General features: G+C 41.3%; 1 long non-coding RNA gene across 1 annotated transcript in view; it reads right to left on the reverse strand.

Moving 5' to 3' along the window:
• Positions 1-15,090: 15,090 nt before the first annotated feature.
• The window catches only part of LOC133248927 (uncharacterized), a 188,521-nt gene continuing 181,094 nt past the window's right edge, over positions 15,091-22,517 (reverse strand). The window contains exon 3 of the long non-coding RNA XR_009736782.1: positions 15,091-15,388. This is a non-coding gene — a long non-coding RNA (uncharacterized LOC133248927). The remainder of the gene's footprint in view (positions 15,389-22,517) is intronic.

The following is a 22,517-nucleotide window of genomic DNA, read 5'->3' on the forward strand; positions in this document are numbered from 1 at the left end:
AGAGATGGGAATACCAGACCACCTGATCTGCCTCTTGAGAAATTTGTATGCAGGTCAGGAAGCAACAGTTAGAACTGGACATGGAACAACAGACTGGTTCCAAATAGGAAAAGGAGTTCATCAAGGCTGTATATTGTCACCCTGTTTATTTAACTTATATGCAGAGTACACCATGAGAAACTCTGGACTGGAAGAAACACAAGCTGGAATCAAGATTGCCAGGAGAAATATCAATCACCTCAGATATGCAGATGACACCACCCTTATAGCAGAAAGTGAAGAAGAACTAAAAAGCCTCTTGATGAAGGTGAAAGAGGAGACTGAAAAAGTTGGCTTAAAGCTCAACATTCAGAAAACTAAGATCATGGCATCCGGTCCCACCACTTCATGGGAAATAGATGGGGAAACAGTGGAAACAGTGTCAGACTTTATTTTGGGGGGCTCCAAAATCACTACAGATGGTGACTGCAGCCATGAAATTAAAAGATGCTTACTCCTTGGAAGGAAAGTTATGACCAACCTAGATAGTATATTCAAAAGCTGAGACATTACTTTGCCAACAAAGGTTCGTCTAGTCAAGGCTATGGTTTTTCCTGTGGTCATGTATGGATGTGAGAGTTGGACTATGAAGAAGGCTGAGCACCGAAGAATTGATGCTTTTGAACTGTGGTGTTGGAGAAGACTCTTGAGAGTTCCTTGGACTGCAAGGAGATCCAACCAGTCCATTCTGAAAGAGATCAGCCCTGGGATTTCTTTGGAAGGAATGATGCTAAAATTGAAACTCCAGTACTTTGGCCACCTCATGCAAAGAGTTGATTCATTGGAAAAGACCCTGATGCTGGGAGGGACTGGGGGCAGGAGGAGAAGGGGACGACAGAGGATGAGATGGCTGGATGGCATCACTGACTCGATGGAGGTGAGTCTCAGCGAACTCCGGGAGTTGGTGATGGACAGGGAGGACTGGTGTGCTGCGATTCATGGGGTCACAAAGAGTCAGACACGACTGAGTGACTGATCTGATCTGATCTGATCTGAATGGATATCCAGTTAAATAATTGGACATAGCCAATTTATTGAAAAGATCCTTAAATACCTAATTTTGTTGCTTGTAGAATCATGACTTCAATAAATTTGGGGTGTATGAAAATAAAAGGTATATTTAGGGGTCTGCAAACTGCAGTAGGGACTGAGAGATTTATACTGGCCTTCCTAAGACAGACATTTACAGGTCAAGGAAACTCCCCGGGGCATAAGCATGAAGCCCATAAAACAAGTAGCAGGAAACACCACCTCCAATGCTTCAGTTTAATATCTCTGTCCCACCTTCAAATAAGCCTAGAAAACATGTTACCCCATAGACACCCTACATAATTTTCCAGTTATAAATGGCTGTATCACCTTTATTGTATCTCTGCCTACGGTGTGATCACACTCTAGTAAAATCCTATGAGATTGGCAGGGCTGGGAGCAGTGTTCTTGGAAAACTATGAAGAAGTAGGAATTCTAGCATGCAGCATTTGAAAGTGAAAGTGCTACTCGCTCAGTTGTGTCCAACTCTTTTCAACCCCATGGACTGTAGCCCACCACGCTACAGGATGCAGTGTTTATCCATCATTTATACCCAAATTCCAGTTCAGTCAGTAATTAGAAAGTAACCCACGCTCTGGATCCTGCTTAACTGCCTAAACCTGAAGGGTATGCTTGTGTGTCCACCGCTTGTTTCTAATTCATGTCATTACTGAGATTCACATCTTAGAAGTTCAGGCTTTTGTGGTTTGTTTTGAGATTGTTTGAAAAAAAGAAAAAAATTTTTTTTTAACTACAGTGGATAGATCGGTACTCCCAGTGTTCCTCAAACGGAGGGAGGAAGGACTCTCTTCCAAGTCAGTATTTAGATTCTGCACGCTGTCATCAATGATGAAATGATCCATTGCAGGTGCTGAGAAGGAAAAGGCAAAATAGGACACCCACTGTTTTCCTGTTTGCTGATCATCATTCAAAGGTAGAGTCAGCTCTTATTGAACTAAACCATGGAGAAAATATCAAAATAAGCCTGTTACGCTAGGACCCAACCATTACAGCCAAGGAAATAAAACAATAAATCCTTTGAAACGAAGAAATATAGCAAGAGGCACTTGAAAACTGAGAGGTGTTTTGTCACTAAATTGCAGCATTAATAGTGCTTTGATGCTCCTTGCTAAATTGCATAGTTCTGACACTCAGAACGAACATTTGGAAAATCATACTTATTTTATACAACTCGTTAGCAGAAAAGAAGAAAACAAGATGATGTTTTAAAACCATAAATCTCCTTTATAACTAACTGTGAACCTAATGATATTGGAAGACGAAAGAAAATTGAAAGGGAAAGTATGATTCTAAACTGCATTATAATCTTGGGTGTAAATGAACTATTATCCCATCAGTAGAAGATAAGTTCTATTTGGAATATGATGCTGAGTGTTGGCAATATTCCTTCTCTGATAATGAAAGGAAACTAGGAATCACAGAAGAAGCTATTTCTTTTTCATTATCAGTAGGACATTGGTATCATTACCTGTGATCTTTTTTTTAACAAATTTTTCTTCCTTACATATATCCCCATGTATCCCAACTAATGAAATATCACTTAAATTTGCGTTACTTAATAAAAATGACAAATTTAAAGAATCAAAAGGAAATTGGATGCTCACAGCACACTGTTCCATAGGCAAGGTTTATGATCACCAGCACCATTTTCAGACTCTCGTTAATGCTTGCTGGTATTCTAGATGTCTGTTTACCCAATCTCATTTTAATTGGTTAAAGGAAGTTGAAGTCATGACTCAGCTATAATGTGGCAGCATTTGAGTATTAAACAAAAATGCAAATCTAGCAGTACCTCCCTAATGAGATGTAGCAAGCTCATTTTTCTTCATATCATTTCTAATTCAGTCTCTGGTTTGAGGGAGCATTTCTGTGGCACATGGTCACATTTAAACTTTATTTTATTACTTCTAAGCTTCTCCCACATTATTAGTCAACTTGAAGGCCTAATTCTGAAATCTGTTGGCTTAGAGACCTGCATAAACACTTGGGAAAATATTTTTCACGCAACCACTGCACCGAACAGGGGGAATATCTGAGCTGTTTTAAAAGTGTTCTGTCTGTGTACGACAATGAGTCTTTCTCATCTGTCTTAATTTTTCATTCTAAATAATGCATGATTTTTTCATTAACCAGCAGACAGAAGACTCCCTGAGGGGTACCTCGTTGTCTTAATTTGGGTCTTGGATGAAGGGAATATTGGGGAGCTGATCCCAGAAAACACCTTGAGCTAGTGGGGAAAACAAGAAGAGGAAGGAAGATCTGTGAAAGGTGGGTTAATGAGGGACTACTCTGTGGGCAACCCAGACTGTATCCCACAAGGGACTCTCTAAGCAGTTGTCTTTTCTAAGACCTCAAAATTGCTGAAGGGCAAGGAAACAAGGCATTAAATCTTTCCGGTTTCTAAACCTCAGTGGTTGAGGGCTGCTCCTGGAGCATGAACCCCTCAGGACTTCCAGCTAACCCAGCGTCCTAACGAAACACATTTTCGGCAACTAGAGAATACCTGAGGTCAGAGAGCTGCAGGAAGCCACCAGCAGGTAAAGGAACTTCCACGCTGGTGCCTCCAAGAGAGCCAAGGGCACATGGGCAGGGACTCCCCACAAAAGGAAGAGGCGCTGTGAGGCAGGATGCTGACAAGCTCGGCTTGAATCTTAGGAAAGCAAAACTTGCCACCCTAATTAGTCTCTTTCAGTTCAGTTCAGTTCAGTCACTCAGTCGTGTCTAACTCTTTGCGACCCCATGGACTACAGCACACCAGGCCTCCCTGTCCATCACCAACTCCTGGCGTTTACTCAAACTCACGTCCATTGAGTCAGTGATACCAATTAGTCCCTAGCATGCAGATTGTTAGCTGAAAACAATCAAGGCCCAAATGACTCAGAAAGAAATTTTGACCTTCCCCATAACTGCCTAAAACAATTCAGACACAGGACCTGAAACTGCATGTAAAACAGCTTAAACTGGTTTTGTCTCCTTAAATAGGCTGTTGTTTAACCAAACCTTGAGTTATTTTACAAAGATAGCACTGCCCATGTGCAAGACATGAACCTCTGTCTCCCAGATCACCCCAGAATCAAGAATCTCCAGTATACCGAACTCAAAGAATAGAAATGTTGTCACCAGAACCTTTTACAAAGAGAGTGTTAGTCGCTCAGTCGTGTCCAACTCTTTGCAGCCCCATGGACTGTAGCCTGTCAGGTTCCTCTGTCCATGCGATTTTCCAGGCAAGCACACTGGAATGGGTTGCCATTTCCTTCTCCATTACAAAGAAAGAAGTCTTTCAGTAAGGAAAATCTGGCTTCCAGCAGTGCAAGTAGCTTATGGACTGATTCTAGACTAGCCAATCAGCTTCCAAGTTTGAAAATCCCTTACCCCTTAAATTTCTGCTCTAAACCCTGAATTGGGAAGACTGATTTGAGCTGTATCTCCTAAGGCCATCAACCTCTTAATAAAGCTCTTTCTTTTCTCAAAGCCTGTGCCATAGTTCTGGCTTCTATGTGCTTCATTGGGCCGGGAGACTTCCTCCATAAAAGGTCTGTTCCTGGAATAGAGCTATCCCCAGAAATACCTGCAGAGAATATGAACTAGATGTGGTGAAGGGAATGGGGACTAAAGATCAAAGTCCTCTCAATGGATAAAGCTGTGGTAGATATATACAATGAATATTACTCAGCCATAAAAAGAATGAAATAATGCCATTTGCAGCAACATGGATGAACCTAGAGATTGTCATCTTAAGTGAAATAAGTCAGATAGAGAATGATAAATATCATATGACATAACTTATATATGAAATCTTAAAAAATAATACCAATGAACTTATTTACTAAACAGAAACAGACTCACAGACTCCTAAAACAAACTTATGGTGACCAAAGGGGAAACAGGGGTAGGGAGTAGGGATAAATTAGGAGTTTGGAACAAACATACACACATTACTATATATAAAATAGATAATCAACAAAGACCTACTGTATAGCTCAGGGAGCTCTACTCAATACTCTGTAATAATCTATATGGGAAAAGAAGCTAGAAAATAATCGATATATGTACATGTGTAACTGAATCACTTTGCTATACACCTGAAACTAACACAACATTGTAAAAAAAACTATATGGTATCTCAGTGGTAAAGAATCTGCCTGCCAATGCAGAAGATGAGGATTTGATTCCTGGGTCAGGAAGATCGCCTAGAGAAGGGAATGACAACCCACTCCAGTATTCTTGGGCTTGCCTGGTGGCTCAGCTGGTAAAGAATCTGCCTGCAATGCGGGAGACCTGGGTTTGATCCCTGGGTTGGGAAGATCCCCTAGAGAAGGGAATGGCTACCCACTCCAGTATTCTGGCCTGGAGAATTCCATGGACAGTCCACGGAGTCCCAAAAAGTGGGACACGACTAAGCAACTTTCACTTTCACTTTAGTGACTAAACTACAACAACGTTTTAATTTTAAAAAAAAAAAGAAGAAATTCAAAAACAGAGAGTGGTTAAATAATCAGTAAACTATCTTAAAAAAAAAAAAAAAAAGTCCTCTCTGTGTTCCCTTGTCACCAGCCAGAAGAAGCTAGAAAAGTAGAGAAAAATGTCTTCCTCCCCAACAAATCCCTGCTTCCCCTTTACTCACTGTGTGATTTGGATGCATGACTTAAGATCTCTGAACCTCACTTTTCCATACAGTGAAGTTTGTGATGCTGAGCTCTCTGGGTGATAATAAGGATTCCATATAATGATGCGATACTGTATGAAAATTTGCCCACAAAGGACTCAGCATACAGTAGGTGCTCAATAAATGCTAGTTATTTTGGTTGTGATGATTATAATCTTTACTAACTATAATGCCCAATAAATATCCTCTGAACCTCAGCCCCTCCTTGAAGAGTAGGATAGTCCTGCCATCCACGGCAGATAGTTTGGGACAGGAACCAGGAGGAGTCTGTTAATCGCCACTGCATCACTTCTCCAGCACATTTCTCGAACACAATACATTTCATGACATCGTGTGCTGGACACAAGCAGGCAATTCTCTGAGAAACCCCAGCAGCCAAGCAGGACGTGTAACAGAAATCAATCCTCATCTCGACTCCTCATAAAACTCATTAGAAGCCCTTATTACACTCAGAAGAAAAGAGTCATAGGATAAGGACTGTTGGGTCTGTGGATATTGATGTTATCTAAGGGAGATACTGACTCTGATTTCTATTAACTTTAACACTGTTGACTGAAAAAAATGAACAACGTAAAAGTTGAAAATTATGTTTTATCCAGCAGATGTACTGGAGTATTAAGCTCAGGAGATACTGCCTCTCAGCTCTGAGGGACCGTTTTGAGAGGTAAGGAAGGAACCAGGATATATCGGAGTCTTTGCAACAAAAGCCAGGTAGTTCAAACATCAAAAGACTACTGTTAATTAAAGAAAAACTAGACAGCTGAAGTTAATGGACTTAGCACTTTTCCTGTATGGGAAGATGTGTGAGTCTGGGCTCACTGAACTCATTCCTTTGATATGCACCATAATTATCTAGGGCCCGCATCCTGATTTCCTCCATCCTGCATCCCCTAAGGGTGCACGGTAGGGGGTGACTGCAGTGGCTGATTGTTTGATGCAAGCAACGCCATTTACTATGGAAGGTGATGATACTATGATACGGAAGGTGACATTCTTCATCCACAGTACTGAGACCCACTCTTGCCCCTTTCCCTCCAGCAAAGCTCCAATGCCCTCCGGATAATTGTACCATGAGGTCAAAGTCACCTTTGTCTCAACACTAAACAGGTGAAACTCCAAGGTGAAAGAGACACAACAATAGCTGTCATCAGGTAGTTTTCACTGTGAAAAGGAATACTGCTCCCAAGTTCATACTAATGTCTGTTGACTTTTATAATGCCAACCTTTCCATTACCTTGCTTTCCCTCTCTGTTTAAAAAAAAAAAAAAGTAGGAAAAAACTCAACAAACTCCTGTTCCCAAGGTTATTCTGTAGCAAAACAATGTCTTCCTGGACCTGAGTTTTACACCACTTGTGAAGTGTCAATAAAGCCCTCAGTTCCACAGATCATCAGGAGACCTCACACCTCGCCCTTGCTCATCTTTGTATATGTGGCTGAGTATTCCCTAAACTATTCCTCCCAATTCTGCAGTTACTAATAAACGTCCTGGGGAAGCATTAGAAATGAGAATACTGTGCTGGCTTCTATCCCTGTGACCCCTCCTACTGACAGTTCAGAGGAACCGTAGGATTGCAGGAAGGAAAAAAGAGGGCAAGGAACAGAGAATCATATCATCCATGAGTTTATTATATTGTACATTTATTTGCATTGGAATCAATCAGCTTTCTATTACACTGGGTACCTAAATAGTACTCGTGTTTTTATTGTTGCTGTTCAGTTGCTAAGTTGTGTCCAACTCTTTACACCCCCATGGACTACAGCCCACCAGGTTCCTCTGTCCATGGGATTTTCCCAGGCAAGAATCCTGGAGTATGTTACCATTTCCTTCTCCAAGGGATCTTCCCAGATTAGGGATCAAACCTACGTCTTCTGCATTGGCAGGCAGATGCTTTACCACCAAGCCATCTGGGAAACCCTGATAGTACATTTACTTACATGTAATTTTTATATAGGGCTTCCCAGGTGGCGCTGTGTGGGAAGACTGAGGTGAGAGAATTAGTTAGTTATATGGCCCTCAATTTTACAAAAGGAAATGAATGGTTAATGAAAAGCTACTCACTTGGTGAATTTTTATAGCTCATTCTGACGTGGCTGCATGTCTGGATGGCAGGCCGAGTTATAAATAGTTGATGCTAAGCTCTCATGCAGCAGTGCCTATTGCATTGTTGCCTCCATAAACTTTTTATGTGTTCCACTACAGAAGTGAACCAATTAAAAAGTTTTGCCCATTTGAACCCTCCACATAAAGTATCTTCAGCAAGTAGATAAACATCTTTGATGCCTTTGATTGCTTGGTGAGCTAAAATTTTATTCAAATTGGCTTTGTAATATCTTAAAATATACATGCCTGTGATGTTCTGCTCTCACATTCATACTAAATGAGTATTTGGACATCATTAAACAAGAATACTGGCTGAACTTTTTTGTCAAAGGAAATTTCAGAAATTTTAATTTGTTCAGGGCCTCCTTTTTATTAAATTTGTTTGTATCTCTAACGATTCCATTCGACCTCCCTGGCATCAATGTGAACAAATTCTTTGAGAAAAAGCTGATAGTTATGTTTCATGGAAGCCAAAGTCCTCCTTGCAAATTAAAATTACATTCCACTTTGCTGAACACTAAGAAAATCAGCTTTGGAAAATTACCTCAGCCCTAAAGATTGGGCTGCCACTTACCAGTCAAACCCTGTTCTTTTAATGCGCATCTGTGAGCAAACATGCTTGGCTCTGACTCACACTGGACTAAACAAAATCTCATTAATAGACTTGGCCTGAAGAAGCACTTGAAAAGGCAGCTAATCATGTTCTACATGATAGGAAATGTCACACAAAATCAGAACAGAGGTGAATTTTTGGACAAGTACTTCCATCAGAGGACTACCCTCTCTTCCAAACAACAGTTCAGAATGTGTCAAAGCTGCTCTTCCAACTGCTTCCATCCCTTGACCAAGATTATTAATAAGCCATTTTTAAGATGAGGACCAGGAGAGAAAAGAAAGAGGGGAACACGACAGCTTGCTTGTAATCAGGAGAAAACAAGCAATAACAATGGCTGCAGTGGGCACTGGTGTCTTAGGGACGTGAATGGGAAACCGATCCTGCCTTTCAGAAGCACGTTGTAGAGGGGATCCAGATCAACAAAATGAAACAAAAACACAATTACAAGACAGTATAAGTGTTGCTTGAATTGGGACTGAAGCAGGCAAAGAAGCTCTAAAGTCAACTTGGGGGAGTCAACAGTCTACAGAAGATGCTGAGCTGAGGCTTCAAGGATGGGTAATTCAGAAGACAAATAAGGGAAAGACACTGCAAGCTGAAGGAATGGTGTTTGAAGGTTCAGTATTGCCAGAGCAGGGGCTCAAGAGGCTAAAGGGAAGAAGTGAGGCTAAGCAGGTAACATGAAGCCACTTCAAGAAGGATTTTGAATGCTTTGAAAAGAAGCTTGGATTTGGTTCTGCAGTTAGTCTAGAAGCAATTAAGATTATCGTGTAGGAGAATAGCATGATTATACACAATTATTAGAAAAATCTCTCTGCTCACAGCACAGAAGAGAGATTTGAGAGTTGCAAGAACATAGTCAGGCTTATCTCTAAGAAGGACAGGACCCCTAACACAAATATAGTGGTATACTTCATGGACTATGTCTGTTAACACTCTCTGTTAGAGGTCTATAGCCATAGTCTCCAATTATATTTTAGCACCAGGGACTGGTTTTGTGGAAGACAGTTTTTTCATGGGCTGGGGTGCAGGGAGGATGATTCAGGCAGTAATGCGAGCAATGGGGAACAGCACATGAATCATCATTCTCTGGCCCACCACTCACCTCCTACTGTGTTACCCCATTCCTAACAGGCCACGGTTGGGGTCTTCAGCATAACACTAAACTAAAATCTAGCAAAAAAAAAAAAAAAGACAAGACCCTGATGCTGGGAAAGACTGAGGGCAGGAAGAGCAGGGGCAACAGAGAATGGGATGGTTGGATGGCATCACCTACTCAATGCACATGAGTTTGAGCAAACTCTAGGAGATACTGAAGGACAGGGAAGCCTGGCATGCTGCAGTCCATGGGGTTGCAAAGAGTTGGACACAATTTAGCGACTGAACAGCCACAAAACTAAAACCAAACGTTATGAGGAGGCCAACTGGTCTAAGTTAAGGCTCTCTGATGGCCTAACTTAAATTTGAGAATAAATTACAGAATTTAGACTATTCAATAACATAAACATTATTTAAGTCAACTTTTTGGCAAGTTTTGGACAGCTGTATATCAAAAGTTACAAGCTCCCTGGCACTTACCTGATACACACGGTTTCTTTGAAACTCATTAAGGATATGCACACGTATTAACTTCAGTGCCATGCCATTGCCATCTGTGAAAAGTCTAACCTACTCAGTCATTTGCTGCTGCTGAGTCACTTCAGTTGGGTCCAACTCTGTGCAACCCCATAGACAGTAGCCCACCAGGCTACCCCATCCCTGGGATTCTCCAGGCAAGAACACTGGAGTGGGTTGCCATTTCCTTCTCCAATGCATGAAAGTGAGAAGTGAAAGTGAAGTCACTCAGTCGTGTCCGACTCCTAGCGACCCCATGGACTGCAGCCCACCAGGCTCCTCCATCTATGGGATTCTCCAGGCAAGAGTACTGGAGTGGGGTGCCATTGCCTTCTCTGACTCAGTCATTTGAGACTCATTCAATATGCCTCAATATATTTAAAGTGGTGAATTTTGGAGTTCCTTTCCTGTCAAATCCTGATTTTTCAGATATTGTCTTGCCTTTATCTGATTACAAATTCTTAAGAACCCACACCATCCAGTTTGCTTTCCTTGAATACTTTTGGCAAGAAAAATAAAGAAAAGCATGAGGAGATAAAGCTCAGACTAGTACCTGTCCCTATTTATCTGTGCTGACAGAAAGTTAGGGAGGAAGATTTCAGAACCTCCATGGCACTTAGACATGAATACTACATTGGCTAAAGAAAAGAAAAAAAAGTGAAAGTGAAGTCTCTCAGTTGTGTCCGACCCTTTGTGACCAAATGGACTGTAGCCTACCAGGCTCCTCTGTCCATGGGATTTTCCAGGCAATAGTACTGGAACAGATTGCCATTTCCTTCTCCAGGGGATCTTCCCAACCCAGGGATCGAACCCGGGTCTCCCACATTGTAGACAGACACTTTACCATCTGAGCCACCAGGGAAGTCTACATTGGCTAAGTCTTCATTACTCAGGTTATATTGTGGGTCTGTCTAGTAACATAATGCCTAGGACATTGGGATGGTACATGCAGTAGTTGTGTAGAAACAGAAACTTAGACAGGTTATTCAGCACCTTGTATCCAGCAGACTTGGAATTACTGCCCAGATCTTCCTGAAGCTTTAGCCTGAGATGTTCCACAGTGCCATTCCACCATCTTGGAAGTAACGCTCCTTCCTGGTTTAGGTTTGGTTTCTATTCAGGAATATAACTGAATTTCATCAAAAATACAACATGAGCAAAGAATGGGTTCAAACTTCTCAGATACATCTCCACACCCAAGTTTCCAAAGCTTGAGAACAGTCCAAACTTTCTGGTGTTCATAGTTTTCATATTTTTCCCCCGAAGTCTTTTTCTGTTTTTCTCGGTAAGAATTCAATTCCTATACCACTTTCTTATTTAAAGAGTTGGGTTTTATGTGTGTTATGACAGTTAAACATTCCATCTTCTTACAACTAAATATAAAATCCAATAAATGGAGGTATGAATTTTCACAATTTCACATTAGAATGCATCTGCCTTTGGTTTCATCAATTTATATGTGGTTATTTCTTATCATAAATAGGTTCTGAGCTGTCAGAATGATCCTTTTCTTCACACATCCCCCAAACAAAAATTTTGCACAGAGCTATCTATACCCCCAAGAAGCATGAAAAATACAGGTTTCTTGACAAGGAAGAAAACATGATAATTGATGACTAAGATAGGCTGCCCTTCTCTGGAGGTTTTTAATTACCACCTTTCATTTACATAACACTTGAAGCTCTTCCAAGAGCTTTCAGGTACATTATCACATTTGTTCCTCAGCACAACCCATTAGGAGGGAGATCGAATATTATAATCATCACTTTCAAGAATAAACCACTAAGAATGAGAGAGGTGAAGTGATTTGACGAGGTCACACAGCTTGTTATGGATGGAGTTAGTGCTAGAACTCAGGACACCTAACACCTCATCAGGTATTTCCTACCATACATTCCTTCCATAATTCCACTGGCTAGAGAGATCTGGTATGGCTCCTCTTAAAGACCTAAGGAGTGTGTAGCTGATGGCAAAGTCAGTGTAACAGTTTCTTTTATGAGCATTTGTTATCTTTCCACTGTACATTTCAAAAAACTATGGTTTGAGACAAGAGGTGGGATTGTGCACATTCATTCCAGAAAAAGCCTCTTGGCTTTAGAGTCAACTCAATCACTTGGTAGATAAGCATCTATAAGTCTCATTTTCCTTAAGCATCAAATGAGCATGATAATAGTACCTATCTCATGGAGTTATTCTGAAGGCTGGAAGAAATGATGCATGTAAGGCACTTGGCATGATGCCTGGTATATAGTAAGTGCTCAATAAGTGATTGCTGCTATTTCTAGGGTTGCTGTTGTCACCATCATTGTCATTATTAATATTATAGATCATGATGTGTGTAATTCTGAACTCTGTGGTAAGATTCTCCAAATACTGCCAAGCTGTCATTTGGGGGTTACACTGGCCTGTACTTTTCTGGCCCTTACTCAAATAATAAGGTTTGCAATTCCATTGACTGGGTGTGCTAATCAGAAGCTTTATAAAGATTTCTCTTGTCCATTGAGGCCACTAAATAATCTCCACAAGGGTCAAGCTCTATAATCACCCCCATGGTCTCACAGATTGTACAAGTCAGCACTTACAGCCATGATGGAAGATCTATGGTGAAATAAAATGAAAAGTCTAAAGACCCAAAATCAAACTTATCTGTGGTCTGGTTTATTCTTTCATCGTACCCAATACTCAACTTTTATCTACATAATAATTAAATAATAAGACATTTTCTTAACCAGCATCCTGCCCATTTTTAAATACATCCTTTATTAGATAGTAGAGCTTATAAAATATTCATCAACACAAGCTACTGCAGTTTTTTTTTTTTTTCTGCTGACCTAACCTCAGAGCTGCTCAAGTGGAAATTAGATTTTTTTGTTAACTCGCTGAAACTGTCTGCATTTGCTAGATTTCCTAAGAAGCAGGAAAAAAGTAATTCTGTAGGATTAATAAGGGTAACATATATTCTTATTCCAAAAAGACACACAAAAGGGGGACAGAGATCCTATTCAGTGAGGATAATTGATATTGTAGCACAGCGTTCTGCCTAACCTCATTGTATTTTGAATAGGTGCACAGCTTCTTTGAATCCTCATCAAGAATAGCTGTGGGTCTCTTATGTCTTACCTTGAATTAAAGAAGACTTTTAGAGACCTTGTGAAATATAAGATACTCATAATGTTAATCAGCATAAATAGACATCTGATTGCACTCCCAAAAGAACAAGAAAGAGATTTTGTCATTTTATAGATTTTGCTCCTGACTTAAAAGTAGGAAAATCTAAGAATTGTTATTTATCTGCTCTTTGCACACTCACACCCATAGTCCCTATTCTTTCCATGCTCTCTCCTTCCCTCAGTGCCTTTTGCTCCTTTACTTCTCTCTCTTAATTAAAAAGTTCAAGCTTCCAGAAGATTATTGGTTTGTTATTGACTGTCTTGCTTGTTTTTCTGTGATGATTATAAAGCCAGGACCTCAAAGTGCCCTCTCTGTAATCCCATATCTTCTTACCTTGGCATCTTGGTTTGGATGCAACTTTGCTGCAGACACTCAGAGACTCACTTGATGAGACTGTTCATCAAAACACTAAAAATAGACTAAAACCCTCAACTTCATTACACAAGTCTCTGACTCCTCTACTGTAAAAAAAATGCAGCCTGCCCCCTACATGGAACCCCTCACACATGCCCAGTGTCTCAACTGTGATACGAGACGAAGTGAAGTTTCCCTATTTTAATTAGATTTAAGTTTCTCTCATTAGGGAAGAAGGAAATCTGCTTAGCATTTACATTACTGAAAAGAAGGCAACTTTGAGCCACACAGAAGAGCTTGAAACCACCACTCCCCTTATATTAATAATTATTGCAACAACATTTTTCTTGCAGAGATGTGTTTCTTGCCCACTCAGACATTAATTTTATGATAATTAAAATTTATGCTATTGATATTAAGAAAATTGAACTGTGTGAAATGAAAATATAATACAGTATTATTGTACTAGTTAAGTTTTCTGTTTGTAATTTAAGGTCTTCAGGGCCACATACCAATAATCTGCTTGAAATTTTTCTATCTCTGAAGTAACCTTAGCAACAGGATAGCATTCAAGTGGTACTTCCATTGACATACTTTCTATTTGATTAGACTGTTTATCTTAGGATGTTTATCTTAAAATGGAAGTGACGGTAATGGTCATGCCCTCCTGTTCTTATTTCCCATCTCCGTCCGCATTTCTCACATTGCTCTCCCTCCCTCTCACCTTAAGACATGGAGAATCCATGTCAGTGGTTTCCACTAAGTAAGCCCCAAGCTTTTTGGAAAGTTTCACCCATTACACCAGGTAGAAAATCCAGGTGCTGTCCAAGCATTACCTCCACTTTGTCACCATAAACAACCTCAAGCAATGAGCCTGAAGTTTTCTGAGTGAAGCTGAGGAGATAACCTCATTTCTGAAGAAAGTCCAGAATCCTATGGGCCTAGCCTGCTCAGTTAGACCTCTGAACTTTGACACATCCATCTGGTTTCGATGATATCTTGACACCCAACCCAAAATCTAAGACCATTAACCATGATGCTCAAGAGAAGGCTCTACCATCCTGTCCAGCATCAGACACATCTGCCCTAAGAAGAATGCTCTAATTGGAATCATAAATTGAACAACAATAAAGGAAGAGTTGACGCCATCTGCTTCTTTTTCCTACTGTATTCAATAATTAGGCTTCTCCTCGCCTCACATTTTTTGAAAATTCTGGTCTTAATCTTTCACCGTATAACTGAGTTAGAATTCTAATTCTATATTTACAATAGTATTCACTAAACTTTTGGTTTGTATTTTATAATTTCTGAATTCTTGAAATGCCTAAAAATCAACATGCACATTGATTATAATATTTCCTTCTTTTCTAAAATGCTATTACTAAATCAATAAGTGTATTAATCTACATCATCCTGAACACACTAAAATCAAATTCTTCCTCTGGGTAATACCACAGCCATCTATATCAACACCTAAATGTATGCTTATCTCCCAGGATACTTAAGCCCTACATGTTTTATGATGAAGCCACTCAATCACTCTGTAAATTCAGTCTCTTTATTGGACTCTGTGGCCTATCCAGTTCTCCTTATCCCCCAAATCTTGAGAAATACATCCTTACATCCCAGTAATGGTAACTGGGCTCTTACCTTGTCTCACTTCCTTTAGCAACATTCTCCCACAACCACCTGCTTGTTCTGCAGCTCCTGTAAGTCTGTCAATGCACCTTATCTCTGCTGAGTATCCATCAGGTGTCCTGTGCTCTCCTGTGTATTCTGGGGCACAGAAAAAAAGAGACCTTATTGAACTTTGCAATGTTTACTTTTATTTTTGATGTTTCTCTTGTTTTCACTTTGAACTGATGTGGCAGGGGGGATTTTAATCTCTACAGCACTTGTGTCCTCTTAAGAACTCTGTCTTTGGCTTATTACCAGATCTTCATGGCATCTCAAGCTACTGGTTTCTTGGGTCACTCACTGTTATCTCTATCATGGCCATGGCGGCCTTCAGTGACCTTGGCTGGGGCTTTCTCCTACTTCCTGCTGATGACTATTGTATCATCCTTTGTTTGCCCTTGGAGATCTATTGGATTTTCAGGACTGACACTGGCCATTTTACCCTGGGAAGTCTTGGTTATAAGGATTATCATTGTTTCATGAGCAGATTGAGTGAGGGAGATCAGTGTAGGAGTTCAAAAACATAAAATAATATCACAGGGACCTTGAGGAGGCTATTTAATTTCTCTGAACTTTATTTTCATCTATAAAATGAGACAATAATACCATTAGTATTATATGAGGATTAAATAAGAAAATGATGTAAATATCTGATTACAGTTTCTATCATACTAGCATTCCATAATATGTAGAAATTATTAGCTATTATTATTAGGTGACATGCAAAGACAGAGAGCAAGTGAGTGATCTAATTCTAAGTGATTCTAATTCTAATTCACTTGCCCGGTTTCATTTTCAGAGCTGACCTAATGGTACGGATCTGTTGTCCCACATAGAAATCTCCCCATCTGGAGCTCTCTGATCACCATGGAATAACATGGGCCTCTCTTCCCTTTCCTAGAAGAAAAGTAATCATGGGAGAAACTAATTAAACTTACTTTGTATTAGTTATACTGAGGAAAACTTGGATCTACTGGAAGAAACAAAAAGTGACTCAAGAAAAAACTGTTCTGTATGGCAATGGAACAGACCATTGCATAAGATGGCAAGCCCCTCATCACTGAAGATGTTCAAGCTCAGATAGATGTAAAGGGTTAAGAACTGACAGCCTAATCTTTGTTTCTTTCCAATCTTGAGATTCTAAAGATTAGGAAACAAGGCAGCCTCTCAGAGTTTATTCACTCATTCAACCTTAACTTTCAAAGAATACAGCACAGCTCCAAATTGTGGTTTGATTTGGAGATTCAAAAGCACTTTGTTTAAAACCACTGTAGAGGAGAAACCATGGTATAAAATTGAATCACTATGCTATGCACCTGAAACTAACACATTGTAAAGTATACAATTTTTTTTTAATGGTTTAAAAAATACAAAGAAGAGCATTGTGGTGATAGCTCCCTTCCTAGAATAGGTTGTATACCTAAATTCCTTTTTTTTTTTTTTTATTTTTAAACTTTACAATATTGTATTAGTTTTGCCAAATATCGAAATGAATCCGCCACAGGTATACCTGTGTTCCCCATCCTGAACCCTCCTCCCTCCTCCCTCCTCCCTCCTCCCTCCTCCCTCCTCCCTCCTCCCTCCCCATACCCTCCCTCTGGGTCATCCCAGTGCACCAGCCCCAAGCATCCAGTATCGTGCATCGAACCTGGACTGGCAACTCGTTTCATACATATTATACATGTTTCAATGCCATTCTCCCAAATCTCCCCACCCTCTCCCTCTCCCACAGAGTCCATAAGACTGTTCTATACATCAGTGTCTCTTTTGCTGTCTCGTACACAGGGTTATTGTTACCATCTTTCTAAATTCCATATATATGCGTTAGTATACTATATTGGTGTTTTTCTTTATGGCTTACTTCACTCTTTAAGGCAATTAAGAGAAAGGTCCAAGGTTCTTCCTGAGCCTTTTGGGGCTTGTTGTTAGCCTGAAATAATCCACATGTCAAAGAGATGCATTTTGAGGTGGCAAGTTTTGCTCGCTTACAAGAACAAGAAGCCAAGGTCCCTACAATGACCTACAAGGTTCTATGTGATCTGGTCATGCATAACGTATCTGGCCTTAGCTCCCACCACTCTCCCATCCATCAGCCAAACTGGCTGCTTTGCTGTACAGACACTCCCTTTCCACAGGGCTTTTATACTTACTGACATCCTTTCCCCAGATCTCCACGTGGTTCACTCTCTCACCCTCTCCAGGTCTTTACTCAAATACCATCTTTGCAGTGGGATATTCTCTGACCACCTTCTCTAAAATTTCAACAGTGTCCACTTCCTCAACTTTCCCTAACCCCATCTTTGCTTGATTTTTTTCCCCATAGCTCTTATCACTATACAGCATGTTAAACATGTTACTTTTCATCACATTGAATTGTCTGGCCACACACACTAGAACACCAGATCCACAAGGACAGAGATTTCCTTTGTTTTGTTTACTGCTGCGTCTTTAATGCCTGGAACGATGCCAAGAACATAGTAGGCGCCTAATGAATCTTTGTTGGATAAAGGAGAGGAACAGAAGGAGCTCAGATCTCCGACCTTGTGGAGCAGACCTATCACCTTAAGCTCAGAGAGAACCACTATTTTAATAAGTTCATTATTACATTCTCCCTTTGTTACAGCAGCCAAACCAATAGTGAATGCAGAGAGAGTGATTCTCCTTCAGCAGAGATGAAACAAGCCTCCATTCCAGCATCATTCATAACTTCCATGGGGTGCTCTTCTGATAGGGGATAAATTCATGAACTAAGACAGACATGGCTCTCCCTTCACAAAGTCTACATTTGAATAAAGAGGAAGGCATTGATCACATAATCGCACCAACAAGAAGTTGCAAGCAAGTGAGACCAAAGAGAGGTGGCCAGGAGAGCCAATAGAGGGAAGATGTGACCTGGTGGGAAAGCCTTAAGGAAAATAAACATGGAGGGTGGACTTCCTTGGTGGTCCAGTGGCTAAGACTCCATGCTCCCAATGCAGGGGGCTCAGGTTCAATCCCTGGTCAGGGAACCAGATCCCACATGCCACAACCAAGAGTTTACATGCCACAACTAAGACCCAGTGCAACCAAATAAAACATACACACACACACACACACACACACACACTCGTGTGTGTGTGTGTGTGTGTGTGTGTGGAAAGCTGATATGTGAAGGGTAAGGAAGTCTTTCTTTGGGAAGGAGGAAAGGGAAGAAACTTCTAGGCAGAGGTAACAGTATGTATCAAGCCCCTGTGTTTGGAGGAAGTGTGGCAAATGTAAGAGAACGAGGGAAGTTTACTGGCTGGAGCAGACTGTGGAGGAGAGGCGGGTGCTGTCTGAAGGAGCCCAAGAGATAAGAGTTGAGGACTTTTGACTTTCTATCATGAACAGTGCAAGTCCAAGATGTGCTTTAGGCAGGAGGGCAGGTGACATGACTGAAACAGGCCTCTTGGCTTTCAGAAATGTCCTCTGGACCCTCAGAGCCCCCTCTCCAGCACAGTCACTCCCCAGCTGCCCCTGAGATGAGGATAGACTGAAAACCTTTGGAATGGGAGCCTTGATTCTGTTACAGCTCTTTCATTTGGCGCCTCACAAATTAGTTGCAAGAACTTGCCCTGGAGACAAGGGAATGTAAATGCAGACGATGTGGAATTGTAATAACATAAACATTATGAAACAATGCAAACCAGTTGGGCCCCCTGTGGAGAAATATTCCCCCGTGCTCCTTTCCGAATTGTCTTTATGGAAATTTCATAAAATTTGCCATTATTAAAACTGAGCAGCAATTATTTCTTTCTTTGGTTCATCAGTTGTGGGAGGAAAATTAATTGCGTTCTCCTTCTTTTCTGGAGTTCATCAGCTAGGAATGAGGCAACGAGGGTTGACAGGCCCAGGCCCTCTGTTGATGGAGAGAAGGCAGGAGAGCCTGTGGGATGTTATCACAGATGTGACTTTAGAGGTGGGAGCAGTTAAGAGAGTGGTCGTGGCAGATGTGGCCGCGCTAACAAGTGTGCTCAGGAAGCCCAAGTCATTACGGTGTGTTGACATAACATTTGCCAGCTTCACAGGGGCCATCATTGTAAATTAGATTTAATATTGATCAGGCCATTCTCCATCAGGGCCAGGAGAAAATTGGACACAGAGTTCTTAGTCAAAATTGGCTCTTAAGATTCTGCTTTCTAATTACCATAGAAGAACAGAAAACCGGGGCCTGGCTGGCTGGCCCAGCATGGCAATAACTGCTCTCCTGTCCCTTAAGGGCTGTGCAGAAGTGACAGCAATTTCCGCTGTCTCTCCGTTTTCTATCCCAGCCCGACTCTGCTGTGCAGCAGCAGAGCAGAGAGGGAAGGGTGAGAAGCGGGATGTGGCAAAGAGACGAGGGGGCTTGCAGGGTACAGACGGCTGTGCTTCTCTTCTCAGTTGTCACCTCAGAAAGCTGAGAAACTTTTTAAAGAAATTTGGTTTGCCCATAGTCTAAATAAGTTATGTGTTGTTTTTTTTTTAAGTCCACTCAAAGTTAGGAGTCTGGAGAAATTGCCAGTGTACCTCCCACCACCACTGGCCTACCTTGACCCTTTGAGGGAACGTGGTGGACAAGCCTGGTTTAAATCCTGACCTTTAGAGAAGCCTGGCGGGTTATAGTCCATGGGGTCACAAAGAGTAGGACAGGATTGAGAGACTAAGCATGCACTCAGTTGACCCTCTGTACCATCTGACATTGGGCAGATGATTGACATCTCTGAACTTCAGTTCCTCTACAAAACAGAAATCATGATACTACCTGTCTCAAAGGGTTGTAGTAAGGACTAAAGGGATAATGAATTAATTAGGCATTCAGCTAATATCAGCTATGTTTTTCAGTACTGTTATTGTTATAGGCTTAATATTGCCCTTATTATGATATGATTTGTTCTATTAGACAAGAATATTAATGCTAATAATAACAATAGGAGCATGACATCTAATTTTTTACTTTAAAAACAGTCACTGGCCAGGACAACTCCAAGAGAAGTATCAGAAAGCAGTTCCAAGGCCATTTTAGACACTTGTGCTTCTCTCTACCAATTCCAGCTCCAATCTAGAGGCTTTCAGAACCCCCGAACTTCAGGTTTCTCTGTTTGACATCTTTTCCCTGTGAGCTTCAGGAGGACCTAATACTTCTCAAGACTTGTCCTCACCTTTCACGGACTTCCCAGGCAGGGAATGTACTGGAATCAGAAATCACATCCCATTTTCTTTGGATCTCTTAACACCTTACACAGAACTTGGCCCATAAAAACTAGGCCAGTACTAAGGTGAAGCAAGGAAGGCTCCCAGGGCGTAAAATCTGAGGCTGTAATCATTCTCAAGCATAGCTCTACACTTTCACGACCCTGAGAATTAGCACTTCCTTAAATTTTGTGCCCTAGAAGCCTCCTTTATGTCACCATGGTCCTGTCTCTGCTTAGAAGAGATGTTTATCAAGATGACATGAATAGATGAATGATAAGAAAAGGATTTCCCAACTGTTCTATAACCCTAACCCCCAGCCCTGGGCACCCAGATGCTACTGCTGGTTTGCTGACCTGGATACACACAGGAAGAAAAGATTTTGATACAAGAAAGTTTTTAGAAATCTGCTGTACCAATAATAAACACAAAGTACCTGATTTAGTATTTATTTATTTGGCTGCATCAGGTCTTAGTTGCAGCACAGGGGATCTTCCTTGAAGTGCAAAGGCTCTCTCGTTGTGGTCCACAGGCTTAGTTGCCTTGTGACACGTGGGATCCTAGTTTCCTGAAAAAGGAATTAAACTCACATCCCCTGCGTTGGAAGGCAGGTTCTTAACCAATGGACCACCAAGGAAGTTCCCAGAGTACCAATGTTTAAAAAGCAGCAGCCCCAGGTTTATCTTACCTGAAAAAAGCTCTTCCTCCAAGCTTCATCAAGTTATTGCTCTTCAGAATTAATTACAAAACTCCAGTCCAACCAGAAACATCTGTTGCCCGTTAGTAAAACACTAACCAAGGAACTGAAAGAAAGCAGGTCCCAGGAGTCTTAGGTCCCCAATTTAGTAATTTACAAAGCTTGTTTCCTCCTGCTCCCTCAAATGATTTCCAGAAAGAGTCAGGCAGGTCTAAAATCTCTGTGGGATTTTACTCTCTGTCTCCCAGGACTATTTCTTACACAACCGACACCTTTCCATAGGAAAAAATATATATATTTCTCTTTGTACCTTTTCATTCAATTCCAGCTTCTGCCTTCAACTCCAAAAGCTTTCTTCCCTTGAAGCCATAAGTCTCCTAATCCATCCTTCCCGATTCTTATTTTAGTGAGTTCATCTACTCTTGGAGACCAAACTGCAATTGTGGAATTTGTTTATGGAGTCAAACCATGCACTAAAAATGTTCAGAATTTTATCATAAGCACAAGGTACATGATAAAATATGTATATATGAAAAAGCATCCAGATGATGATAAACCACTAAAATGTCAACCATTTGTTGTGTATTTAGTATGTGCCAAACCTTCTTTTGGGAGAAGGCAATGGCACCCCACTCCAGTACTCTTGCCTGGAAAACCCCAGGGATGGAGGAGCCTGGTGGGCTGCAGTCCATGGGGTCGCAACTGAGCGACTTCACTTTCACTTTCCACTTTCATGCATTGGAGAAGGAAATGGCAACCCACTCCAGTGTTCTTGCCTGGAGAATCCCAGGGATGGGGGAGCCTGGTGGGCTGTAGTCCATGGGGTCGCTAAGAGTCAGACACGACTGAGCAACTTCCCTTTCACTTTTCACTTTCATGCATTGGAGAAGGAAATAGCAACCCACTCCAGTGTTCTTGCCTTGAGAATCCCAGGGACGGGGGAGCTTAGTGGGCTGCCGTCTATGGGGTTGCACAGAGTCGGATACGACTGAAGCGACTTAGCAGCAGCAGCAGCAGTGTTGGGCTACGAGGGTTACTAAAGCTCTGAGGAGCCCAGGGCCTGACTTACTTATATACTGAAGTGGACATCTATCATTTGTCCCTACCCAGCATCCATCCCCCTGTTTCTAGAAATGGTGCCCCAATTATCTTTGGGAAACCACTTTTCCTCCTCTCTCCAAACATATGTAAGGGGTTGACTCAGCCTGTTGGTTTCAGAGATGGGTATGGGTCAGAGTTCTAACTAATCTGAACAGTTCACATCCTAGCGTCTGTGGTTGCCCATGTGTGGACGTGCTGTGAAAGTCAGAGGGATGGAAGGGAGACCCAGACCATGAGTCGGAG

This window comes from Bos javanicus, chromosome 5 (assembly GCF_032452875.1).
Source record: "Bos javanicus breed banteng chromosome 5, ARS-OSU_banteng_1.0, whole genome shotgun sequence".
Taxonomy (NCBI): Eukaryota; Metazoa; Chordata; class Mammalia; order Artiodactyla; family Bovidae; genus Bos; species Bos javanicus.